Below are 9,141 nucleotides of genomic sequence, written 5' to 3' on the forward strand. Positions count from 1 at the left end.
CAACGGTGACAAGGGACTGGGAACTCGGTCCGAGGAGGGCAGTAGGCACCTGGGAGCAAAACAAACACGAAAGGGGACGAGGGAGGGGCACGGGTACCCCAAAATTGGCACCAAGCAGCAGAGCTCGCCGGCAAAGGAGATCAACAAAATCCACGCACACAAGAGGTTTCCCCAAAATGTCAATGAAACGGCATGTGCACCCACCTTGTCTCTACCAACAAACATGACCGCAGAGACAGACAAGGACGCAACACACCTACCAGGCGAAGAGGGGCATACGCGCACACGAGACACCAAAAACGGGGATACCCTACCTAGGCGGGCGCAAAAACCCGATCGGCAAGGTGATTTCGCCAAAGTGTATGTACCATCACACAAGGGCAACATGCAAGCGACTGGCCTGCTGGCTTGCGGAAAGGGCCAGCAACGCACACGAGGGCGCGCGGGTGCTTGGACAGGCGACCACGTGCCCAAGCTTGGCAAGGCGCCCGTGCCCCTGTTAGGTTCTTCCCTTGCCATGGATCGAGTCACCCTTCTTTCCTCTCTTCCCTCCATGGATGATCTTGACGTTGGAAGAGAATTCTTGTTTCTTGAACGAGTAATGGTGGAACTCAATTAGAACGAAGGAGCTTTGGAGGAAGCTCAACCTTGGACCTCGAAGGGAGAATCTGACCTAGGCCTCTGAGGAAGAATCTGACCTGTAAATTATAATTTTCTCAACAGTTGCCACTCTTTTCCTTCACGTCCCCCTAAATAGGGTTGAGGACGAAAATACAAAGATGACCCATAGGTCAAGTGGTTCACGCCACATTACACTGAACCAACCCAAAGTAAACCAAACCAAATAAAGTAAACCAAACCGAATTGAAATTACATGAAAAGTAAATTGACATAATTTAATTCCTATGCCTATGGATAACTCGTGATGCTCTGGAGTCCATAACATCACCCCCCCCCCCCCCCTGGAGAAAGAGCTTGTCCTCAAGCTCAAAGTATGGGTAGAGGCTTCGAAACACCGCTAATGGCTCCCATGTCGTGTCACTGGGGTCAGCATCTGCCCATCGGACTAAGATCTCCCAATCACCCTAAATACGGTGAGTTTGTAATACTTGTGCCGGGGTAGAAAGTACACATCCCTCATGGAGTGGGGGCAACGGGGTGTGCATCAAAGGCGAATCAGCTTGGAAGGCCTTTAATTGTGAGACATGAAAGACGTTGTGAATTCTGGCCTCTGGAGGAAGCTGCAATCTGTAGGCCACTGTCCCAATGCGGTCCATCACCTGAAAGGGACCATAATATTTTGGAGAGAGCTTGTGACGTTTGGAGGCTGTCAATGACAGCTGCATGTAGTGTTGGAGACGCAACCGAACATAATCTCCAGGAGAAAAGAAGACTTCCCGGTGCTTCTTGTCATAATATTTTTTCATAGAGTGTTGTGCCTGTTGTAGATGAGTGCGCACCTCAGTGATGAATGTGTCTCTTTCAGCTAATGCTTGGTCCAAAGTGGCGACTTTAGAGGCCCCTGGTTCATAGGCTAAAAGACGGGGAGGTTCTCTAGCATATACCACCTTGAATGGGGTTGTGCCGAGTGCGCTGTGGTAGGAGGTGTTGTAACAGAACTCAGCCCAGGCAAGCCACTTAACCCACCTCTTAGGTGAGTCCCCCACGAAACAGCGGAGATACATTTCAATGGTTCTATTGACGATCACTGTCTGACCATTAGTCTGCGGATGGTAGGCTGAAGAAAAGGCTAACGTTGTGCCCTGTAACTTGAAGAGTTCTTTCCAGAAGGTACTTGTAAAGATTGCATCCCTATCATTGGTAATTGAATTAGGCATCCCATGTAAGCGGACAATGTGTTATGGTCCTGGGTTAAGTACCTATGTCTTCCGCTCCTAACAGGCCGGTCTTTTGGGTAGTATTGGCTAGGTGCTTAACATTTGGTATCAGAGCGGGCTCCCACGTCGCGAGTTCGAGTCCCGGGGCGCGCAAAGGCTGGATTAAAATTACTGGTAGGTTTGGAAGGGGCGACCTAGCGGAGGGGGCGACCTGGAGAACTGCGAAGGGGCACTAGGAGTAGGCCGCCGCTAGAGTAGGCCACCGGGTTGGGCCAGTGTCGTTACGCCGCCATGGTCGTCGGCTCGCGAAGGTGGGATGTGATGTTATGGTCCTGGGTTAAGTACCTATGTCTTCCGCTCATAACAGGCCGGTCTTTTGGGTAGTATTGACTAGGTGCTTAACACAATGTTATCCATAAAAAGTTGAGTGACCTGAGTTGCAAAGTCAGGATGTGCCAGAGGAATGAAATGCCCATATTTAGATAAACGATCCACCACTACAAAGATAACAGATTTACCAGACGAAGAGGGAAGTCCATCTATGAAGTCCATAGAAATATCATACCAAACCTGTGATGGAAGCTGAAGAGGTTGGAGCAACCCCGCTGGACTTACTGCTTCAGCTTTATTCCGTTGACAAGTCTGACAAGCCGCCACATAATCAGCTATACTGCACTTCATGCCCCTCCAATAAAATTCCCTACTGATCCGAAAATATGTTTTCTGTCGGCCCTCATGTGTACTGTCATGGAAGGACTCTAAAATGTTGTTAATCAGAGGGGATGTGTGGTGTAGAAAAATTCTGTTTTGGTAGAGGATGAGATTGTCCTGAACCCTCCAATGTGGTGCCGCTGTCCCCTGCCGGATGTCCTGGCATAAGGAGATAATATCCGGGTATTGTTGTGCCTCTTCCCGTATAGAATCCAACAAGAGAGCTCTGGCTGACTGATGGCGTTTAATTGCGGCTTTGGAACGTCCCGGTGAGATAAGGCATCAACCCCTACATTCAAACTTCCTGGTTTATACTCGACAGAAAAGTCAAACCCCATAAGCTTACTTAACCAATGATGTTGTGGTGAAGTAGTGAGACGCTGCTCAAGAAGATACTTGAGGTTGCAATGATCAGTGCGAATCAAAAAAGAACGTCCCCATAGATAAGGGCGCCAATGCTGTATAGCTTTCGCCAATCCGATCAATTCCCTCTCATAAGCTACCAACTTGTGGTGGTGTTGGCCTAGTTGACGGCTAAAATAAGCAATCGGGTGGCCTTGTTGGTGCAACACTGCGCCAATACCGCCCCCCGAAGCATCACATTCCACTACAAAGGACTCCTCAAAGTCGGGGAGTTGCAAAACTGGGGCTGATGATAAGGCGTCTTTCAATTGCTGAAAGGAATGAGCTGCTTTCTCTAACCAGGTAAAAGCATTTTTCTTGAGGAGATTGTTGACCGGAGCTGCAAGCTGGCCATAGCTACGAATAAATTTTCTATAATATCCAGCTAGGCCCAAAAATCCTCTTAAGGTTGTAATAGATGTAGGAATAGGCCAATCTGTGACCACTTGTATCTTACTCTGGTCTACCTTCACCCCCGATGCTAAAATAACGTGGCCCAAATATGCCACTTCGGATGTGACCATAGAACATTTTGACCGACTTAAAACCAAATGATGTGAACGTATAAGAGAAAATACCTGGTGAAGGTGCTGAAGATGTTCTTCCCAGCTGTTGCTATAGACCAAAATATCGTCGAAAAATACCAATACATATTTTCTCAAGAGAGAGGAAAATACCTCATTCATGAGGGCCTGGAAGGTGGAAGGAGCATTTGACTGACCAAATGGCATTACGAGGAATTCAAAATGGCCGCGATGCGTGCGGAACGCTGTTTTCTCCACATCTGATGGATGAACTCGGATTTGATGATAGCCAGATTTCAAATCGAGTTTAGTAAAAATAGTAGCTCCATGTAGCTCGTCTAACAGATCGTCCACCACTGGAATAGGAAATTTATCTTTAATCGTATGGGCATTGAGTTGCCGGTAATCCACACAGAACCTCCATGACTTATCATGCTTGCAGACTAGTAATACCGGTGAAGAAAAAGGAGACCTGCTGGGCTGAATAATACCCTATGCTAACATCTGCTGGCACTACCTTTCAATCTCATCCTTCTGTAAGTGACGGTAACGATACGGACGCACCACTACCGGCTTGGTACCCGTTTTCAAACGGATACGGTGATCACAATGCCTAAGTGGCGGTAAGGTAGTAGGGTCCTGAAAGATATCTTCAAATTCTGTAAGTGAGATAACTTACATGTGTTTGTGGACTGTACCTGGGCAACCTGTAGTGCGCAGGTGAGTGGTGCTTGTGTGCCATGCAATATAATCTGTTGTTGGTCCTCTATAAAAGACATGGGCAGAGCTTGGAAATCCCATAGTATTGGTCCCAACAATTGTAGCCATTTAATTCCTAGCACCAAATCGAATCCTGATAGTGGAATCACCAGAAAATCTGCAACAAATGCATATCCCTCAATATCAAAGTGTGTGGCTGGTGATATGCCTACACTAGTAATTTTAGCCCCATTGGCTACTGATACAGAAAGACCAGTCTGTTGTTGTACTACTAACCCAAGTTGTTCTGCCGCTTGCTGACTGATGAAATTATGTGTACTACCCGAGTCAACTAAAGCCAGTAACCGTAAATGATGTAATTGGGCTTTAACCTGCATTGTGCTTGCACTGCGTAGACCAATCATAGCATGAAGGGAAATCTCTGGACCTTCTTGGTCAGTTTCCACAATTTCCTCCTCTGGTGGTATTTCTTCTCCATCCTCCCACAGACATATACTGAATAATCTTTTGCAGTGGTGTCCAATGACATACTGTTCATCATAGTTAAAACAGAGGCCCTTGGCCTTTCTCTAGTCCATTTCCTGTCTAGTAAGTTTTTTGAAGTAAGGAGCAGGTGGAGCCGAATTAGAGATGTCTGGGCGTGGGGCTGCACTGTCTCTAAATATTGGAGGTCCAGAGGAAGGGTTTGGCGCTGAGGCATTTTGCCTCCCTGGCCAAGATGGTTTTCTGACCAGTGACTCCTTTAGAACACGCTACTTGTGCTCAATTGCCCTGGCTAAATTCATAGAGTGGTCTAAATTTGCAGGAGCATGTAATTCAACTTCTAAATGCAGAGCTTCTGTCAAACCAGCAGAAAAAATAAGAACATACTATGTGTGGCTAACAAACTAGTTTGCTCGGGCTAACCTTTCCTTAAAGGTCTTTTGGTACACCTCTAGTGTTCCAGTTTGTTTGTAATTGATTAATTCTCCCAATGGATTGCTACTAGCTGGAGGACCAAATCTCATCATGCAAGACTGTCTAAAAGTTGCCCAATCCTAAACCATGTGGTCATTTCGGAATTGGTGGTACCATAGAAGCGCTTCATTGAGCATGTGGTAGGCGGCCAAATACACTTTCTCATCTGCAGTTGTTTTTTTATGGTAAAAGAACTTATCACACTTGGCTAACCAAATCAAAGGGTCCTTAGACCCATCTTACGTAGGAAAGTCAAGTTTTAAATACCTAGGCACAGTGTTTGGTCCTTGAATGGCAGGCCCCAGATGGGGATGGTGTTGACGCATTGGTGGTTGTGGGGGAGGTGGTGGGTGGAATGGATGGTGGTCGGCCGGTGGAAAGTAGGAAGCTGGTGGTTGGGCTCGTGTATCATGGTCCTCTTGTCGTTGGAGGAGAGCTTGGATGGCAGCATCCATTGATTTTATTGTCACACGGAAATCAGAGGTTGTTTGACGCACCTCTTCCAGGGCATGAGCCTGGTTATCTGTCCTCTGCCTAGTATCTTCCACTAACTGTCTCAAATCGTCAGGGGAAGAGGAATCCCCAAGGTTGGACCTGTCTGATACCAAGATGTTAGGTTCTTCCCTTGCCATGGATCAAGTCACCCTTCTTTCCTCTCTTCTCTCCATGGATGATCTTGATGTTGGAAGAGAATTCTTGTTTCTTGAACGAGTAATGGTGGAACTCAATTAGAACGAAGGAGCTTTGGAGGAAGCTCAACCTTGGACCTCAAAGGGAGAATCCGACCTAGACCTCTGAGGGAGAATCTGACTTGTAAATTATAATTTTCTCAATACTTGCCTCTCTTTTCCTTCACATCCCCCTAAATAGGGTTGAGGACGAAAATACAAAGATGACCCAAAGGTCAAGTGGTTCACGCCACATTACACTGAACCAACCCAAAGTAAACCAAACCAAATAAAGTAAACCAAACCGAATTGAAATTACATGAAAAGTAAATTGACATAATTTAATTCCTATGCCTATGGATAACTCGTGATGCTATGGAGTCCATAATAGCACCAAGGCTTGACCAGGCGCTAGCACTCCCATGTCGCCTGTCGCCCGTGCACACTCGCCTGGGTTGCTGCTCACACGAACTCGCTCGATTTTTGCACGCTAGCACGTAGTAGCCTTGCATACCAGACTTGCATGGGGCGATCTGTCTTTGGGGAATGGGCCTATATTTGGAGTAGGGCAGTAGGCGCCTGGGAGCGACATGAACACGAAAGGGGACGATAGACGGGGCCACGGGTCAAATGGGACGGGACGAGCATTGGTCTTGCTTTTGCCAGCACACGAAAACACTAACGCGAAAAAGGAGAAAAAGATACGCAGGGGCAACACAAAAAAAGGGGTTCTCCTACCTAGGCGGGCGCAAAAACCCCGTTGGCCAGGACGTTTTGCGAAAGTGTCTGTACTGTCACACAGGGTCGATAGCATGAGCATGGCCTGCCGCCGCACGTGCAGCGGCTTACAAACGCACGATTTGGCGGCACAGGTGCCCGGCAGCTTTGGCGCCATGGGGTGGAGGGGCCCGGGAGCCTGGCGGCATGGGGGGCTTGCCACCTGGCTGCCAGCCGGCAATTGTGCACAGGGCCGGGGGCCACAAGAACACGAAAGAGGGACAAGAGCGGGGCGATGGTCCACAGAGACGAGCCATGCGCGCAGCTTGTGTTTGTCGACACGCGCGAATGCGAATGAGGACAAGGACAAGGACTCGATGTGCGGTGCGGGTGCGAGGTCAAAGAAGGGCACGCGCGTAAAAACACAAAAAAAGGGGTGAGCGGCTGAGAAACGTGAAAAAAATCGAGTCACCTACCTAGGCGAACGCCTAAAATCGCTTCGGCCATGAGGTTTCGCCAAAGTGTCTATACTGTCACACGGTTTGTATAGGCTGTAGAATTTAGGATCTCATGAAAGGAACTTTAGATCAACAAGAAAGAAGAAGAAGAAGAAGAAGAGAGAAGGAGAAGAGAAGAAGAAGAACATGGAAGAAGAGAGTTTGGATTAAGGGAGAAGAGGGTTGCGTCAAAAAGAAAAATGAGGGCTGGACGAATTTGTGGAAAGAGAGGAGAGTGCTTCAATGCCCTACCTCTTAGCCAATGCCTTTATTTATAGTTTTACAATACCCTTAGGGCTACAACTTTGATAAAACAAAAGACATAAAAGGAACACATATTTACACTTCTATGCCATCTTTATGGAAAGTACCATATTTTACACATATGCCACTCCTTTGACGTGTGGGCTTCTTGTCTTGAGCTTGTGGGCTTGAGCCCATCTTCCAACACTCCCCCTCAAGCTGGAGGAGAAAAGACATCATAAATACCCAGCTTGCCACATATAAACAATAGGATTTTAGATGTAACGGGTTTAGTGAGAATATCAGCTACTTGCTCTTGAGATGACACATGTTTGAGAGAGATTATTCCTGCTTGAAACTTCTCCCGTATAAAATGACAATCCACCTCCATGTGTTTAGTTCTTTCATGAAAAACTGGATTTGAAGTTATATGAATGGCTGCTTGATTATCCCAATGCATATTCATGGACCCCTTTTTATAAAAACCTAGTTCAGTAAGAAGGGTCCTAATCCATAAAAGTTCACTAACGGTATGGGCCATAGCTCTGTATTCTGCTTCGGCGCTAGATCTTGCAACCACATTTTGCTTCTTACTTTTCCATGTAACCAAGTTTCCCCCAACCAAAGTACAATATCCTGATGTAGATTTTCTATCATCAGGAGATCCAGCCCAATATACATCTGAGAAGCCTTCTATGTTGAAGTGCCCATGTTTTTTATACAGCAATCCTCTTCCTGGAGCTTCTTTTAGATAACGTAATATTCTCTCTAAAGCCTGCCAGTGGGTAATTTGTGGTTTTTGCATGAATTGACTCACCACACTTACAGCATATGATATGTCTGGCCTAGTTACCGTGAGATAAATCAGTTTTCCCACGAGTCTTTGGTATTTGCCAATATCAATATCTTCTTCATTTGTGGTACATAATTTTACATTTGTATCCATAGGTGTGTCAACTGGTCTACAACCCTTCATTCCTGTTTCTTCAAGGAGATCCAAGACATATTTCCTTTGAGACAATATTATCCCATGTTTGGATTGAAGAACTTCTATACCCAAAAAATATTTAAGCATACCAAGGTCTTTAGTCTTGAATTCCTGACATATCATCTGTTTCACCTCTTGTATGCTCAAAGCCTCATCACCGGTTAAGATAATATCATCCACATATACGGCCAATAATATTTTCCCTTTGACCGTATCTTTATAATATACGGAATGATCAACTGAGCACCGATGAAAACCAAACCGTAGGAGTGTTTGACTAAATTTATCAAACCATGCCCGAGGGGACTGCTTAAGCCCATATAAAGACTTTTTTAACCGGCATACTGACTCCCCCTCAACCACATAACCAGATGGTTGAACCATATAAATTTTCTCACTGATATCACCATTTAAAAAAGCATTTTTAGCATCCAACTGATAGACGGGCCATGAGGAGTTAGCAGCAATAGATAAGATGATGCGTACCGAATTCAATTTTGCAACAGGAGAGAAGGTCTCCTCATAATCTATCCCATAGCACTGCGTATAGCCCTTAACAACCAGTCGAGCTTTAAGATGAGCAACCGATCCATCCGGATTATGTTTCACCAAAAAAACCCGTCGACAACCAACAAGTCTTTTACCTTTCGGGAGTGATGTTAAGTACCAGGTTTGGTTTTCGTATAAGGCGTGCATTTCTTCATCCATAGCCGCCTTCCATCCTGGATGTCTCAAGGCTTCTTGATACGACTGCGGAACAGAAGTAGAAGAAAGGGACGCAAGAAACTGAAAACACTCAGAAGACAAGCGATGGTGAGACATAAAATTTGAGATAGGATGCGAAGTAGTACAGGAGCGACGTTCTTTTCTTAAAGC

This window comes from Aristolochia californica, unplaced genomic scaffold, assembly GCF_029961685.1.
Source record: "Aristolochia californica isolate CCGP_79_NKW_82.1479 unplaced genomic scaffold, dmAriCali1.0.hap1 SCAF_12, whole genome shotgun sequence".
In the NCBI taxonomy this organism is placed as follows: domain Eukaryota; kingdom Viridiplantae; phylum Streptophyta; class Magnoliopsida; order Piperales; family Aristolochiaceae; genus Aristolochia; species Aristolochia californica.